Raw genomic sequence first — 18,193 nt, 5'->3', positions numbered from 1 at the left:
GCCTCTTGGCAGCCTTTAAGGTTGCCTGCTTTAATTGCCTCAAGTTTTTAAAGACCTTATGGAAAAAAAAAAAAAACTTCAAAAGTGACTTACAAAATAATTTAATTAAATTCCAATCACTTCAGACAAATAATATTCCATTTCTTTTTTATTTTATTTATTTATTTGAAATAAAGTCTCACTCTGTTTCCCAGTCTGGAATGCAGTGGCATGATCACAGCTCACTGCAGCCTCAACCTCCTGGGCTCAAGCATTCCTCCCCCTCAGCCTCCTGAGTAGCTGAGACCACAAGTGCATGCCACCATGCCCATCTAATTTTTAAATGTTTTCTAGGGACGAGGTCTCCCTATGTTGCCCAGGCTGGTCTCAAACTTCTGGACTCAAGTGATCCTCCTGCCTTGGCCTCCCAATGTACTGGGATTGCAGGTATGAGCCACCACACCCAGCCCCCATTTCTTCATAAGAAGGCTGCTTTGCATAAAAGCAGGTTGTCCATAGAGATCCATCCTTGCTTACTTTGCCATGATTGAGATCAAACATAGAAACAATTTCTCCAATTGTTCAATGAGCAAATATTGTAAAGAGAATGGACTATACTCTTGGGACTCATTTTATACCAATTATTTGGAAAGGTACTTCATCAGGCCAGATTATTATTGACTCTAACATAAAAGTTCATGCACTCGAATATAAGAATTGAGGGCTGGGTGCATTGGCTCACGCCTGTAATCCCAGTACTTTGGGAGGCCGAGGCGGGCTGATTGCCTGAGGTCATGAGTTCGAGACTAGTCTGGCCAACATGGTGAAACTCTGTCTCTACCAAAAAAAATACAAAAAATTGGCCAGGCCTGGTGGCATGCGCCTGTAATCCCAGCTACTCGGGAGGCTGAAGCAGGGGAATTGCTTGAACCAGGGAGGTGGAGGTTGCAGTGAGCCAAGATCACGCCACTGCACTCCAGCCTGGGCGACAGAGTGAGACTCAGTCCCCCAACCCCCCACCCCCCCCCCCCGCCAAAAAAAGAAACAAAGAAAGAATTGAGCCCCTGTTAATCTCTTTAATCTCTTTATTAACTCCAGTCTCTTGAGGTTCCTGTGGGTGCTGTATGATGTGTTTATGTCTTCCCCAGGACATCTGGATGTCACAGTGCATTCAGGAGCTTAGGATAGTGTGGGCTCTCTCTCTTTCTTTGGCATGTTCCTCTCCACCGCTCTCTCTTTGTTGTTTTTCCTGTTGCAGGCACTTCTCCTTTTTCCCATGCTGGCAGAGCTCTACTTTTGGGTAAGTTCCATCTTCCTGCTAAGTCTCTCTAGCTCCAGGCCTACAGAAGGGAATTGGGACTGATCTAAGGCACTCATTCACCTTGCCAGGGATTAAATAGGCATATATCTAATTTGGGCAAATAGACCTGAGTAGAAAGCATCCAAGGACCTCTGGCAAGGTTTCTCAAGCTAATAAGTAGAGACACACAATCCTTTTCAGTCCTTGGACATCATTGGGTCCTGAGGATGGCAGATTTCTGAGCCATTGAATGAATCAATCCTGGAGTGGTGTTGTCCCAATGTAGAACTTCTTGTTATGGGAAGTAGTGCATTCCTCTGTGGTTGAAACCAATTGAGTTAAGGTTTGTTGTTACTTGCAGCTGAAACATCCTAACAAAATTTCTCACAAGTTTTTCATGGATAGCTAAGAAATGAATACAAATGATCAGTTTTCTATCCAATTTGTAAGAAACATTACTGATAGAAATAATACCAAATAAGGCCGGGTGCGGTGGCTCATACCTGTAATCCCAGCACTTTGGGAGACCGAGGCAGGTGGATCACTTGAGGTTAGGAGTTTGAGACCAGCCTGACTAACATGGTGAAACCCTGTCTCTACCAAAAATACAAAAATTAGCCGTGCGTGGTGGTGCATGCCTGTAATCCCAGCTACTTATGAGGCTGAGACAGGAGAATCGCTTGAACCCTGGAGGTGGAGGTTGCAGTGAGCCAAGATTGCACCACTGTGCTTCAGCCTGGGCGACAGAGTGAGACTCTGTCTCAAAATAAATAAACTAATTAATTAATAAAATAAATATTTAAAAAAAAAACACCAAATAAAACTGATGGCTAAAATTGCACATGGTAAAATTGGTAATTTTTAGAGAAACAAATCTGCTTCACAGGACTTATTTATGTATCTCATGTTTTATTATGGAAAAATTCAAAATATTCAAAAGTACAGAAACTAATATTATGAAGTCCCATGTACCTGTCTCTTAGTTTCAACAATTACTAACTCAAGGCCATTTTGTTTCACCTGTACGCACACCCACTTTTCCTACCTCCAGAATATTTTGAAGCAAATCCAAGACCTCATATTTATTTTACAAATATAATGAAATACCATTATCATACCACAAATTAGTAACTCATTAATATCCTTAAATATTCTGTCAGTGTTCAAATTTCCCAGATTGTCTCATAATTTTCTTTGATGGTAGATTTGTTCAAATCAAGATCAAACAAGATCCACAGATTGCATTTGGTTAACATGTTTCTTAAGTCTCTTTTGATTTATAGTTTTCTCTCTCCCTATTTTTTCCTTGCAACTTATTTGCTTCTCAAAAATAAAAAAAAAATTTAAAAAACTACTCCAGAAAAAAATTAGATTTTGTGAAAATAATGACCACAAAAGAAAGTGCACAATGGCGATGCAGAATGGATTTCTTGTCCATTTGATATGAACAAAATATGATCAATGAATCAAATCTGTGTTGTAAAGTGTAAAGACAGAGGAACTTATTTCAAATATAATTTTTAAAAAATAAAAGGGGAAATTTGAAGGAAATAGTTTAAAACACAAAATTTATCATGGCATTAAATAATTAGATAGATGTTACTCCATAAAGCCTTTTCTTCATCAATATTGACCTAATTTTGATGAAACTGTTTATACTTAGCATGTCCTTAGCATTGAAACAGAGGTGTAAAAATGGTAGTATTAGAATAACGGAGTCAGAATACCTAATATTGGCTGGGTGCGGTGGCTCATGCCTGTAATCACAGCACTTTGGGAGGCCGAGGCAGGCAGACTGCTTGAGCCCAGGAGCTCAAGAGCAGCCTGGGCAACATACTGAAATCCCACCCCTACCAAAAATACAAATGTTAGCCAGTCTCATAACCCGGTCTTTAAATAAATAAATAAATACTTAAAAATAAAATAAAAAAAAAGTTTTAAAAAGAATACCTGTCTATGAGATATCCAAGTGAAAACAGCTAACAGGGTTGGGAGGTCAGAAGACAAAGTGGTGTTATGGTTTGAGAAACATCATCAATTAATTCATAATTGAAGCCACTGGACTATAATAAATTACCAAGGATTAAAGTGAAGATTAAGAAAGGGGCTTCAGGCCGGGGGCGGTGGCTCACGCCTGTAATCCCAGCACTTCGGGAGGCCAAGGCGGGCGAATTGCCTGAGGTCAGGAGTTCGAGACCAGTCTGGCCAATATGGTGAAATCCCGTCTCTACTAAAATACAAAAAAATTAGCCGGGCGTGGTGGTGGGCACCTGTAGTCCCAGCTACTCGGGAGGCTGAAGCAGGGGAATTGCTTGAACCAGGGAGGTGGAGGTTGCAGTGAGCCGAGATTGCGCCACTGTACTCCAGCCTGGGCGACAGAGCGAGACTCCGTCTCAAAAAAAAAAAAAAAAAAAAAAAAAAAAAAGCCGTTGGGGGGGTGGTGGCGCTTCAGAAAGAACCAAAAAAATACCAACATTTAAATAAGGGGCTGATAGAAGAAAAGTCAGCAATGAAAATAGGAACAGCCATAAATGTAGGAAGAAAGAAAGGAGAATATGGAGTTCTGGATGCTGTGTCAGCCTTGAGAATACACCTCAAAGACTTTCGACTCTAGGGAAGGTAATTGATCAGGGCTTCCACTGCTAGACTGAAATCTACCGCTGCGCTTGCAACAGGACCAGGCTAGGCGCTGATCTAAGTGTTGGATAAATTATGCAGATATGCTCAGTAACTTTATGGGATACATGCTATAGTTCCTAAATAAGTTACTATGATAAATTCTTAATTATACACTATATGGTTTGTATTTTCTAGCTCTTGAGCTGCATTTTTTCCCCCTATTGCCACCCGTGGCAGCTCTGCTAATTACCTACCTAATATCCATTATTCCTGTTTTTCTTACCATCAGAACTTCTGTTTTGCTCAAGGCAATAGCATGTGCAGCCAAAAACTTGATTTCCCAGGAGTGGTCATAGGACACAGTTCTGGCCAGTGAGATGTAAGAAAAAGTCTACGGGGGGTGCAGAGCGGCGCGGAGCGTGGGAAAGCGGCAGTTGCTTTCTTCATTTTAAGAAGGGGCGCAGGCGAACTTGGCTGAAGTGAACTTTTTGCCTTTTGCCCTTCCCCCTTCCTCTTGCCTAGAATTCAGGTACAATGTGGAACGTGGCACAGTCATCTTTTGACTATGAGGGTGAGAACCACGTTAAGGAAGAAAGAGCAGAAAGATAAAAGGAGGCTGGGTGTTTGATGACGTCTTTGACTACCTACGCTTAGTCTGCCTTCCCTGGGACTTCTTGTTATTTCGAAAAGAAAATGAACCTCTCTTTGTTAAGCCGCTTAGTTTTGTTTTAGTCACATGCAGCTGAATGCTATCAAGATTGATACATACTTTTGGCCATTTCACTCCTCACTAATATTCCTAACTAAAGGGTGGGCAGAAAAAGTAAAGATAAAACTCGTATGTGTATAAATACCATCTATATCTATACCCATATCTATGTATATATGAGTATATTATAACTTGTTCCAAGTTATGATTTGCATAGTATTTTTAAACAATAAAATCCACAGAAAATCATATCTTTTAGTCCTCACCTTACCAAATAATGTAGTTTTTTCCCTGTTGCGAGTCCAGAATGAGTCATTTTCTTTTAATACTAGAAAATTTCCAGCGTTTAGCTGAGGATATAACATCATCATCAAATCATAGTTTCTCACCAAGAGCTGGCTCCAACAGATTCAATTTCCCTTTGTCTACAATATGCCATGCCTTCTACACATTATAATAAAAAAGGGATCTTGAATTTCATCAGAAAATGAAAAACTATTAGGGATAGAAAATTGACTACAGGCTACCAGTTCTTTTATTGAATAAATAGAACACACACACAAACACACAAGAATTATAGGAAAGCAAGATACCCTACAACAGCATAGTATAGTCATCTAGCATCCACAAACACAGACATTTAATAAAATAGAAAGCAACAATTTCAAAATGAGCTATCAGGTATGCAGAAAAGAAAATGGGCTGGGCGCAGTGGCTCACGACTGTAATCCCAGCACTTTGGGAGGCCAAGGCGGCTAGATCACGAGGTCAGGAGTTCCAGAGCTCCTGGCCAAGATGGTGAAACCCCGTCTCTACTAAAAATACAAAAATTAGCCAGGTGTGGTGGCGGGTGCCTGTAATCCCGGTTACTAGAGAGGCTGAGGCAGGAGAATCCCTTGAATCCAGGAGACGGAGGTTGCAGTAAGCCGTGATCCCACCACTGCACTCCAGCCTGGGCAACAGAGCAAGACTCCGTTTCAAAAAAAAAAAAAAAAAAAAGAGAGAGAAAAGAAAATGAACAAAAACTGGAGAAATCAAAGTTTAGAATGACACACATATATTAAGTGGCTCTAGGTACAGAATACTTTATCCCTAAAACTGAAAGGTTATTTTTGACCTTCCAAATGTAGCAGACTTAACTTTTCCTTTCAAGAGAGAAAAAGTTTCTTTACTGGTGATGTTTGGAAATGCCAAGATGTGGAGCTGGCAAATACTGCTTTTATAAGTGGGAAAATCATTCATGCTACAAGAGTACCAGGACTTTGATCTATTTACCATTCTTCTCTCTCATCCCTAGAACAGTGCATAGCACAACAGTAGGTGCACAATATAAAGTTGCTGAATAAATAAATGATCTTTTTTTTTCAGAAAGAATTGAGAAAAATGACTGGCAGATGGTAAAGAATTTGTTTAAAGTCAAGGAATAGATAACAAGTCATTATTAAAGGGATCTGTTTGTTTGGTTGTTTAGCATCCCTTTTCTTCATCTCCCAGTGACAGAACCCTGCTCTTCCTTTGTGGAAATGTCCCTTAACTATTCATTTTATGCGATTTTTATGGGGTAGTTCAACATATTACCCTCCTGGCATGGCCTTAGGGGTAGTGGGCTTATAACCCGATCTGGGCCAATTATTCCTTGAAATTTATATCTACTGAAGCAGAGAGATAAATCTTGTCTTTCTTTTTGGGGTTGCTAGCTGGGGTGATGTTTGCCTAGAGCTCTATGTAGTCACAACTGTCTTATTTTGAAAAATAAGTAAGGGAGGTTGGGAGGAAACAGAAGTGGAGCTGAAAGGTGAAGACAGAGTCCTCATGTTGGGATCCAGGGGTCCCTGAAGCTAACTCCACTCCTGCCTTTCTCAGGCACATATGCCAAGACATTTAATTTTTTAAATTTTGAATTATATATAAAAATAGATATTTGAAAATAAGTGTATAGTTCAGTGGCATGAAGTACATTCACATTGTTGTACCAAAATACAATTTTCTACTTAAGCTAGATTAAGTTTGTGTTGTCATTTGCAGTTTAAAAAACGGTAGATTTTTTGGGTTCGTTTTTGTCTTTTTATTATTGTGTTATAGGAATTCTATATATATTCTGGATACTACTTCTTTATCAGATATATATTTTGAAAACAATTTCTCCTAACCTATAGCTTACCAAATTAGATTCTTAAGACTGTCTTTTGATAAGCAGAAGTTGTTAATTTTGATGACAACTAATTTATCAATTTTATATTTTTGTGATTAATGCTTTCTCTATCCTAAGAAATCTTTACCTATTCCCAAGTTGCAAATATATTCTACTTGGTTTTCTTCTAGAAGCTGTATAGCTTTATTATTTTATTTTATTTTATTTATTTATTTATTTTTTTAGAAACGAGATCTTACTCTGTCACCCAGGCTGGAGTACAGTGGCACAATCAATCATAGCTCACTGCAGCCTGAAACTCCTGGGCTCAAGCAATCCTCCTGCCTCAGCCTCCTGAGTAGCTAGGACTACAAGTGTACCACCAGGCCCAGCTAATATATATATATATATTTTTTTAGATTTTTTTGTAGAGAGTGTCTTGCTATGTTGCCCAGGATGGTCTTGAACTCCTGGCCTCAAGTGATCCTCCTGCCTTGGCCTCCCAAAGTTCTGGGATTACCTGAGTCACTGAGCCCAGGCTAAAATTAATTTTTATATTTGGTGTAAGATACAGGTTGAGGTTGATATTTTTCCAGATGTATATTCTGTTTTTTCAATATCATATGTTGAAGGAATTTTCCATTTCTCATTGGCTTGCTTTGATGCTTTTGTTGAAAATCAAATGAATGTGGGTCTATTTCTGGGCCCGCAGAAATAGTCTGTTCCATTGATCTATTTGTCTATCCTAATACTAATACTGCACACTGAATTCCTGCATATTTATAAGTCTTGAAGTCAGATAGTGTAAATTCTCCAACTTTATTCTGCCCTGAAAGGGCTCAAACTAACTTAGCAATTTATTAGTTGTTATTGCTCCGTTATTAGATAATCATATCAATCTAATAGATATTACTAGATAGTATTATTAGGTGTATAGTTGTAGACCCTGGAATTCAAAAAGAAGAATATGCCTTCTTTGTTGTTTTTGTTACTCACCTCAGCAATATTTCTTCCATGTCAGCATGATAAAAGAGGTTTGTAGCAGACATTTGTAATATTGAGCTCTCAGCACACAAATATCCTTCTTGTTTTGTTTCCTTTGCCTAGCATGCCATATTCCTTTTTCCTAACTCCTATTTGTTCTTCAGTTCCAAGTTAAACTATAAAAATAAAACTATTTACATGTGCATAAAAAAACAAAATGTTTAGGAATACGTTGAAGACTTATAAGACCTCTGCACTGAAACTTACATTAACATTGCTGAGAGAAATTAAAAGTCTTCTTAAATTAGAAAGATAGATCATTTTCATGGATTGGAAAACTCAGTATTCTAAAGATGTCAATTATTTCTAAATTGATCTAGGAGTTAACATAATCTCAATCATAATCCTAGCAGGCTTTTTTTGGTAGAAATTAACAAGTTTATCCTAAAATTTATATGGAAACACGAAGGACCTAGAAAACCCAAAGAATCTTGAAAAATAAGGACAAAGTTGGAGAACACAGGGCACCTAAATTCAAGACTTACCAAGTTTAGCTATGATTTCTTCAAGGATACCTTTTATGCCCCTCCCAGTCTGGATTAAGTGCCCCTCCTCTGTAATTCCATAGTATTATCTATGAAAAGCACTTATCAGTGCATTTCAATAATGTGTTATTTGTCTGTATTCCTCGTCCTGGGCTTCTTAAGGGCAGGAACTAGGCTTGTCTATCTTGTTTATCCTGAATCTGAAACACCTAGAAAGATGTAACACGACAGACATACAAGTATTTGCCACATTAAGTTGAACTTAAATAATTTACATAAAAGAGTTAATATTTTAAAAGGAAACTCATAAAGGTTCATCTTCTGCTTGAGAACTGCTTAACCAGGTGACCAGGACTAGTTTATTGGACTTGGTCTTTAAAAATATTAATATTACTATGACAGAACTAAAAAGATTAAGATCATGCAATTTGATTCATAAGACATTAGTTCAACCGTTAGGAATCAAACCCTCTAAACATTTATAGTACATTGCTCAGCAGTTGTACTCCAAAGAATTTAGGTATGGAATACTGCAGAAGGCAAAAATGGCTTTATTCACAAAGATGTTCAATGTTATTGCTATTTACATAGGAAAAACAGAGACAAGCTAAGAAACCTATAAATGAGAATAATTTTTTTAAAAATACCATGGTAGATCAACTTGACATAATATTTTACAGCCATAAGATGATTATCAAAATAGTATAGTGTTCCCAAAATGGCAGATGAGGTTATTTGTATTAACCTTCTTGTTAAAACTAAATAATAAAGCTCAGTTATTATTTTTAACCTTCTTTTAAATCACAAAGAAGAAATGACAAGTCAGTAAAAAGTTACCAGGCCAAAAATGAAAGGAAAACGTTATCCCAAAGATGTAACTGTGCAAGATGTGACTTTTGCCCTGAGAGTATTTGCCAATCTTGAAAATTTTGAACCTTAATTTTAAAACTGTCACTGGCAAGACAGAAAGCAAAGCCAAGGTCCGCGTAAGCTTGAGGGTCTAACAGGAGAAACTTCTCACAATATTGGAACCCCAAAGAGCTACGCAATCCAAGTAAACTATAAACTAGAAGAGAAATATTTTACATAGAATTACAGCCAACATAGGGTCACCCGAGCACCAGATAATTTCAAGCCTTAAAGTAGTTGAACTACCAGGTACTTGGCAATTCCTCTCTAGAGAAAAGAACTTTCTCTATAAAGAGAAACAAATGCAAATCCTCTCTACAGAACTTTCATTGCAAGTCTAAATTTATTCCCACAAATATTTTTTCAAATACAATGTCCATCACAGACACACACACACACACACACACACACACACAGCTCGCAAAGAAACCAGACTGCAGAGCAGGAGCTAGCAAAAACATTAGACAAGGGAAACAGACTCATAAAGATTTTAGATTTTAAACAACGAGGCTGGCTATAGGTTTAAAAAGTGAAAGACAAGTTTGAAGATCTCTGTAGAGAATAGGAAACTAAGAAAAGTGCTGTAGTAAATTTACAAATGAATCTAAAATAATTCTAGAAATAGAAAATACAATAACCTTAATTAAAAACCCAAAAGTAAAGCTTCTGGATTGGTGGAACACATTGAGCCGCTAGGAGGGTGGTGTGCCCTGAGAAGCCACGGAAGCTCTGCGCCACCCGTGCTCCCACACCTTGCCCTATGCACCTCTTCCACTTGGCCATTTCTGAGTTGGAGGAGAAAAGGGTCATGTGAAGATAGAGGCAGAGGCTGGAGTTATGCAGCTACAAGCTAAGGAACACTTGGAGCTACCAGAAACTGTAAGAGGCAAAGAAAGATTTTCCCCATAGGCTTCAAAGGAGTTTGGCCCTGCTGACACCTTAACGTTGAACTTCTGGCCTCCAGAACCCCAAGATAATAAAATTCTGTTGATTTAAAGACAAACAACCCAAATGTCAGATCCCTGCTCTAAATCCATGGCTCTCAGCTTTGGCTGCACATTGGAAACCCATGGGAAAGCTTAAAACAAAAACCAAGCACAAACAAGAAAACCCCACTGATGACCATGCTCCAACCCAGATTAGTTAAATCACAATCTTAGGGAGTGAAGCCCAGCAGTTGATTCCTTTAAAAGATGTGCATCCTAAGTTGGGAACCATTACTCTAGATCAGGAATGGGCAAGCTGTGGCCCATGGGCAGCTGGCCTGCCGCCTGCTTTTGCGAATAAAGTTTCATTGGAATACACACATGCACACAAACAAAACCAAGGGGTCTGTTTAGTTACTTATATGCTGCTGGAAAGAGAATTAGTAAACTGGAATAAAAGAAATAATAATGATTAGAGTATAAATTAATGAGATTAAAAAATAGAAAAGCAGTAGAGAAAATCAATGAAACCTAAAGTTGGTTTTTTGAAAGATTGACAAAAATGATAAAACTTTAGCTAGATTGACCAAGAAAAAGAGAGAAGACTCAAATTACTAAAATAAAAAATGAAAGAGGACATTACTACTCACCTTACAGAAATAAAAAGGATTATAAAGGAATACTGCAAACAATTGTATGACAACAAATTAGATAATTTAGATTAAATGGACAAATTCCTACAAGGACACAAACTACTGAAATTGGCTATAGACAAATGAAGAGATCTATAATACATGAAGAGATTGAATTAATAATGAGAAAACTACCCACAAAGAAAAGTCCAGGTCCAGACAGCTTTACTGCTGAATTCTACTAAACATTTAAGGAAGAATTAATGTCAGTTCTTCACAAACTTCCAAAAATTGAAGGAGAAGGAAACACTTCCAGACTCATTTTGTGAGGCCAGTATTACTTTGATACCAAAACCAGGCCAATATATCACAAAAAAGATAACTACAAATGAATATCTCTATTGAGTACGAACAAATAAATCCTCAACAAAATACTAGCAACTAAATCTAGAAACATATGAAAACAATGATACACCATGACCAAGTGGGATGCAAGTTTGGTTTAACTTCCCAAAATTAGTAATTAATTATATCATACCAATATAATTTAAAAACTCATATGATCATCTCAATAGATATGGGAAAGCATTTGACAAAATCCAACACTCACGATAAATACACTCAACAAGCTAGAAACAGAAGGGAACTTCATCAATCTGATGAGAGCATCTACAAAAAACCCCACAGTTAACATATACTTAATGGTGGAAGATTGAATACTTTCCCCCTAAAATCAGGAACAAGACAAGAATGTCTGCTCTGGTCACTTCTATTCAACACTGTACTGAAGGTTCTAGCCAGAGCCAGTAGGCAAGAAAAAGAAGTCAAAGGCAACCAGCTTGCAAAGGAAGAAATAAAAAAATAAAATAAAAAATAAAAAATAAATAAAAAAATAAAAAAATCCCTATTCACAGAGGACAAGTATTCGCAAGTCATATATCTAACCTATATCAGGGACATATATCCAGAAATATAAAGAACATTTAAACTCAATAAGAGATAAATAACCAATCACAAGTGGACAAAATATATTAATTTCCTTCTCAAAGGAAGATATAGAAGTAGCCAATAAGCACATGAAAAGATACTCAACATCTTTAGTCATCAGGGAAATTCAAATCAAAACCACAACGAGATACCACTTCACACTCACTAAAATGGCTAGAATAAAAAAGTCAGATAATAACAAGCATTGGCAAATCTGTGGAAAAATTGGAAGCCTCATACACTGCTGGAGGGAATGTAAAATGGTACAGTCACTTTGAAAAACAATCTGGCAGTTCTTCAAATGGTTAAACATAGAGTTACCATATGATCCAACAAATCCATTCTTAGGCGTATACTGACAAGAAATGAAAACTTTTTTTTTTGTTTTTTGAGATGGAGTCTCCCTCACTCTGTTGCCCAGGCTGGAGTGCAGTGGTGCCATCTCGGCTCACTGCAACCTCTGCCTCCCGAGTAGCCATTCTCCTGCTTCAGCCTCCATTCTCCTGCTTCAGCCTCCCGAGTAGCTGGGATTACAGGTATGCTCCACCACACCTGGCTAAGTTTTGTATTTTTAGTAGAGACGGGGTTTCACCATTTTGGCCAGGCTGGTCTCTTACTCCTGACCTCAAGTTATCCACCTGTCTTGTCCTCCCAAAGTGCTGGGATTACAGGCATGAGCCACCACACCTGGCTAAAAACATTTTATACAAAAAACTATACATGAATGTTTACAGAAGCATTAATCACAATAGTCAAAAGACAGAGATGACTCCAATGTCCACCAATACGGCATATGCATACACTGGAATATTATTCAGCTGTAAAAAAAAAAAATGAAGCATATGCTACAACACAGATGAGCCCTGAAAACATGTTAAGTGAAAGAAACCAGCCACAAAAGACCACATATGATATAATTCCCTTTAGATGAAATGTTCACGACAGGGCAATCCACAGAGACACAAAGTAGGTTAGAGGTTGCTTAGGCCTGGGAGTGGGGAGATAGGGTGTTAGGGGGCTGATGGCTAAAGGGTATGGGGTTTTTTTTGGAGGTGATGAACGTTTTAATTGACTATAGTGATGTTTGTACGTATCTGTGAATGTAACAAAAACTATTGAATTGTATACTTTAAATGGGTGAACTGGTCACACTCTGGGCACACTGTCTATGAGTTAGCCCTGCTCTGCAAGGAGCAGTAAAAAATAATAAATAATAATAAATAAATAAGTGGTTGAATTGTACAGTATATGATTTATATCTATGTGAAGTGTTAAAAAATGTAATGAGGCACCAACTCTCAGGTGCCGACCCTGCACTTCACAAACCTAAGCGCAAAGGCCTCCTCACATTTTGCACCTTGAGTTCTTTGCCTTACTTCACTATATTCCTGGGTATGTTCTGCAACCATCCCCCCTTTCACAAAGATAACCATCTTTTTATTTGTTGTTCTTGTTGTATCCCTTTGCCTCAGAGGTTTTTATGTAAGAGGGCTAAAAGTAGAAAATTGCTTGTGAGATACTTCCTTTCTGGGCTCTCTCTTTTTAATAGAGTTCACTAGAGTTTATGACAAATATGTTTGTGAGCAATAAGAAAATACTTCTCTTTTAAGAGCAATCACAGAGCAGAATGATAGATTTTTGTCAAGATTTAAGTCTTAAAGTAGGCAGGTAATGAGAGAGAGAGGCCCTGAGCTCTGCCTGGTGGTAGCATTTCAAGGAATGGGCAAGATTTTAGAGGGGATGGCTATGTGGCAAACCTAGACAGACGCTTTGGGGTTCCTAACCTCAACCAAGTTTCCTGGTAATTGCTTACAAATGGCATGCAGGGAGAAAGCTGTCAGACTTCCAGTGTCAGTGGCCACTATGGCTCTGGACAATGCAGATGCTTGCAGAAACCTTAATGAACTCGAGCTACAGACCCTTCCTGTTTTCCAAGTATCAGATAAGGCCTGGGTGGGGAGGAAAATTCCAGATATTAATGAAAATTCAAATTCTTGCTGCCCTAACAGAATGAGAAATTCCAGTCTTTTAATCAAATTTTTTTTCTCTTTTTAGAGACAGGGTGCTGTTCTGTTGCCCAGGCTGGAGTGCAGTGGCACAGTCAAGGCTCACTGCAGCCTGGAACTTCTGGGCTCAAGGGATTCTCCTGCCTCACCCTCCCAAGTAGCTAGGACTACAGACATGAGCCACCATGCCCAGCCAACTAAAAAAAAATTTTTTTGTTGTCGTTTTTTAGAGACAGGGTCTTGCCATGTTGTCCAGGCTGGTGTCAAACTCCTGGGATAAAGCGATCCCCCTACCTCTGCCTCCCAAAATGCTGGGATTAGAGGTATGAGCCACCACACTTGGCTAGATTTTTTGTTAATAATAAAGAAATGTGTATTTCTTATACAGTGGGGGTTTTTCTTTTAAACTTTTTTATTTTGAAATAATTTCACATCTGGGTGTGGTGGCTCATACCTGTAATCCCAGCACTTTGGGAGGCTGAAGCAGGAGGATTGCTCGAGCCCAGGAACACAAGACCAACCTGGGCAACATGGCAAGATCTTGTCTCTAGAAATAATTAAAAAATTAGCCAGGTATGGTGGCGGGCACCTGTGGTCCCAGCTACTCAGGAGGCTGAGGTGGGAGGATCATTTGAACCCAGGAGGTCAGGCTGCAGCGGGCCATGATCGCGCCACCTCGCTCCAGCCTGAGCAACAGAGCAGGACCCAGTCTCAAAAAAAAAGAAAGAAAGAAAGAAAAGAAAAAAATAATGTCAAAGTTACAAAAATAAAAATAGTGCAAACAATATCCATATATATATTTTATATATATATTATATATATATATTTTTTTTTTTTTGAGACAGATTTCACTCTTGTCACCCAGGCTGGAGTATAATGTGCGACCTTGGCTCACTGCAACCTCCACCTCCCAGGTTCAAGCGTTTCTCCTGCCTCAGCCTCCCAAGTAGCTGGGATTACAGGCGCCTGCCACCATGCCTGGCTAATTTTTGTATTTTTAGTAGTGACAGGTTTTCACTATGTTGGCCAGGCTGGTCTTGAACTCCTGACCTCAGGTGATCCACCCGCCTCGGCCTCCCAAAGTGCTGGGATTACAGACATGAGCCATTCATATATTCTTTACCCAGATCCACCCACTATTAACATTTTCCTCTATTTGCTTTGTCCTTTGCTATTCATTTAACTATGTAATATATATGTTTGTATATATATACATATATAATAAATATTTGTATAGACATACACATGGCATTTTTCTAAATCATTGGAGGGTAAGTTATATATATTATGATTCTAAAATATTAGGTCCATTATATGTAATATTTGTAACATATATATGTAGTAAATATAATACAGTCATGTGCTGCATAAGGATGTTTCGGTCAAAGAACAGCATATACAATGGTGGTCCCATAACATTATAATGAGGCTGAAAAATTCCCATGACTGAGTGATGTCTTGATGATCCTGACCCAGTGTAGGCCTAGGCTAATGTGTACGGTGCTTATAAAGTCTACAGCAGTGTACAGTAGTGTCCGAGACCTTCCCATTCACTCACCACTCACTCACTGACTCACTCAGAGCTACTTTCAGTCCTGCAAGCTCCATTCATGGTAAGTGCACTATATAGGTGTACCATTTTATATTTTTTATATCATAATTTTTATACCAAAAGTTATACCTTTTCTATATTGAGATATGTTTAGATATCCAAATGCTTACAATTGTGTTACAGTCCCCTACAGTATTCAGTACAGTAACCTACTGTACACGTTTGTAGCCTAGGAGCAATAAGCTATACCATATAGCCTAGGTGGGTAGTGGGCTATACCATCTAGGTTTGTATACTCTATGATGTTAAGATGACAGAATCACCTAAGATGCATTTCTCAGAATATATCCCTGTTATTAAGCAATGTATGACTGTATACGGGGACCAAGAAGGATATTGTTTTTCATAACCACAGTTAATGTTGCCAGGCTTAGCAAATAAAAATGCAGGATGCCGTGGGCAAATTCCAACAGAAATGAAAGCTCTGAGCTTTCCCAGACTAGGGGAACTACTACACTTCCTCTGCTGAACACACTTAGACACTGTTGTTGGATTTGATGAGTTCTGGGTCTCCTTGGTTACCCTCCAACGTCCAAACAATAAACCTAATCCGCTGGGCAAGATTTCTGGTAACCAGTAAATATCTGCAATGATCTTGCTGATAAAAGTGAAGGTTACTTGACTCTTTTTTTCCATCTCTTGAAAGCTCTGTTGATTTGGTAGTGTTTCTCAGAAATGAACTGAATAAGAACTGTCTTATAAAAAACACTGTTTAACAAATTTAAATATAAATCATCATTGGATCTTGTTAAAATGTAAATTCTGATGCAGCAGAACTGGACTGGCGTATGAAATTTTGTATTTCTTAATAAGCTTCCAGAGGACATCACCACAGTTGTCCTCCTAATCACACTTTGAATTGTGACAGTCAACAGATATTTCAAATATGCAGGTACCTAGGCCCTATGCCAATGTATTGATTCAGAATCTCTGGAGGCAGTGTCCAGGAATATTAATTTAAACAAACTCCTAGGGAGATATGAGAACCACTGGTCTATGGGTTTGAAATATCCTCTACCTTATTCTCAACTTGTTTATTTTGTTTCTGAAAGCCCAATGCAGGTCCCTCCTGCTTGATGCTTTTTTCATTGAACACCTCAGATGTAAATTCATTAACAGTTGTTGGCAGCACTTGCTATTTATCATGGGCTTTCTTTTCTTACATATATCCTGTCTCCTCAGATGTTATTTCTCGAAATGAACAATTATATAGATTCTTGTAGCCTCAGCTCCTAGCTTAGCAGAGAGTAAATGTCTAATATGTATCATGGATAATAATGGTGATGGTAGTGGAAGATGAATTTCTCTCCAGGACACGTAACTGTTTCCCATGCCTTGTGTGATTAAAAGAACAAGAGTCCTGCTGACTCCACAAAAGAAACAATCGCTTAGCAAAAACTGCAACTCCCAACTATGGCGTGTTTTTCAGAAACTGGTGCCACAATCCTTTTGTACCTTGGTAGTTTGGATTTTATTATGGTAAATGGCACTTTAAAGGAAATAAAGTAATACTTTGAACTTATTATGTCTTTTATCTGTGAACCTCAAAGCAGCCTAATGCCATTTATTAAGTTACTGTACAGCCATGATGTAAATATTATCATACCCTCCTTACAAAAAAGCTGACTAGGGAAAGAGTTGTAATATACTTGGCCAAAATCATAGCCATTCTAAGAAGGCCAAACCAAGAAACGGAGGAGTAGCTAGGTGGCTGACAGGTCAGCACTTCTCAGCATTTCCCAGACCTCAACTTAGGTGAGCATTCCATAGGACAGACGGCTAAGAAGTAACGGAAGACTATTTCAATTTGGGTGAACCAATTTCCTCTTCCTCCGTATTCCCATTACCATTGCTCTTGGTATCCTGTGATGCTTATACATTCTTATATTAAGGTTAAATGCCGACCCATCTTTCCTCAACAACTTCCTCATCTATTTTTCAGTAATCTTGTTCTCCCTACCTCCTAGTTTACTATAGCAGCAGAGCTATTAGGTTGGTACAAAAGTCATTGCCGTTTTTGCCATTACTTTTAATGCCATTATTTTTAATGGCAAAAACCGCAATTATTTTTGCACTGACCTAATAAAATAACTGCCAGCTGAGGGGATCTGAAATGAGATTGGAACCCTAGTTTGACCGCTCACGAACTCGGCCTCAGGAGAGGTGTCTCAGGAAGTCAGTTTCTTCTTTGTGTGTGGAACGGGAAAGGACTACGCCCCTCTACCTTACTGAAGGATTGAAGCGATGGAACGCGATTCGTAAACTGCACAGCACTAAACGGATACCACTTTGTCCCCTTACTATGTCATTCCTTGTTTAATTTAATGCCAGGGCCACACAGCGTAGCATAACTAATAGGGATAGGGCGTGTAGGGAACTACCTCGAGGTAGATCTTTTTCTTTTGAGGAAAGGGACGGCGCGGAGCTGCTGGGAGTCGTAGTCTCGGCGGCGTCTCCGCTGGGCTCAGACAAAGGAAAGAACTACAACTCCCGTGAGGCAGTGCGCGGACAGCTCGCACAGCCCCTCCTTCCCCAACCGGCGCGTGCCCCCAAGACAAACTGGGGGCCTGCGGCGCGCCCTCGGGACCTGCAGGGCAAGCGCAAAGGCAGCTTACTAGTGGTAGCCGTGAGAGCAGATCGAGGAAAGGAGACCCTTGGCAAATTAAAAAAATAAAAAGAACCGTGCACTATTGCCTCACCACCCAGACGGGATGTAAACCCGCACTACTTCGGAGGCGTGGGGAGCGCGCTCCCGAGCTCCAGTCTAGAGCTTCGGGGACTTAAATCAGCAGAGGCGGGAAGGGGCGGGGCCTAAGGCGCGGGGCGGGGCCGTAGGCGGTGCGGGCGGCGGCGG

General features: G+C 39.1%; 1 long non-coding RNA gene across 4 annotated transcripts; it reads right to left on the bottom strand.

Annotated features, from left to right (window-relative positions):
• Window positions 1-1,050: 1,050 nt before the first annotated feature.
• LOC129048712 (uncharacterized) lies at window positions 1,051-18,123 on the bottom strand. 4 transcript variants are annotated; one of them, XR_008511289.1, is made up of 3 exons: window positions 17,721-18,123; window positions 8,298-8,476; window positions 1,051-1,596 (listed from the first exon to the last, which is right to left on the bottom strand). It is a non-coding gene; the product is annotated as an uncharacterized LOC129048712 (long non-coding RNA). The 4 variants fall into 4 exon arrangements; XR_008511287.1 differs by lacking the exon at window positions 8,298-8,476 and having other exon boundaries at window positions 1,051-1,684; XR_008511288.1 differs by lacking the exon at window positions 8,298-8,476.
• Between the last annotated feature and the right edge of the window lie 70 nt (window positions 18,124-18,193).

The sequence above is a fragment of the Pongo abelii genome, chromosome 9 (genome assembly GCF_028885655.2).
Source record: "Pongo abelii isolate AG06213 chromosome 9, NHGRI_mPonAbe1-v2.0_pri, whole genome shotgun sequence".
NCBI classification, from domain to species: domain Eukaryota; kingdom Metazoa; phylum Chordata; class Mammalia; order Primates; family Hominidae; genus Pongo; species Pongo abelii.
Note: the sequence above shows the minus strand (reverse complement) of the source record. Positions and strands in the feature narration are given on the sequence as shown.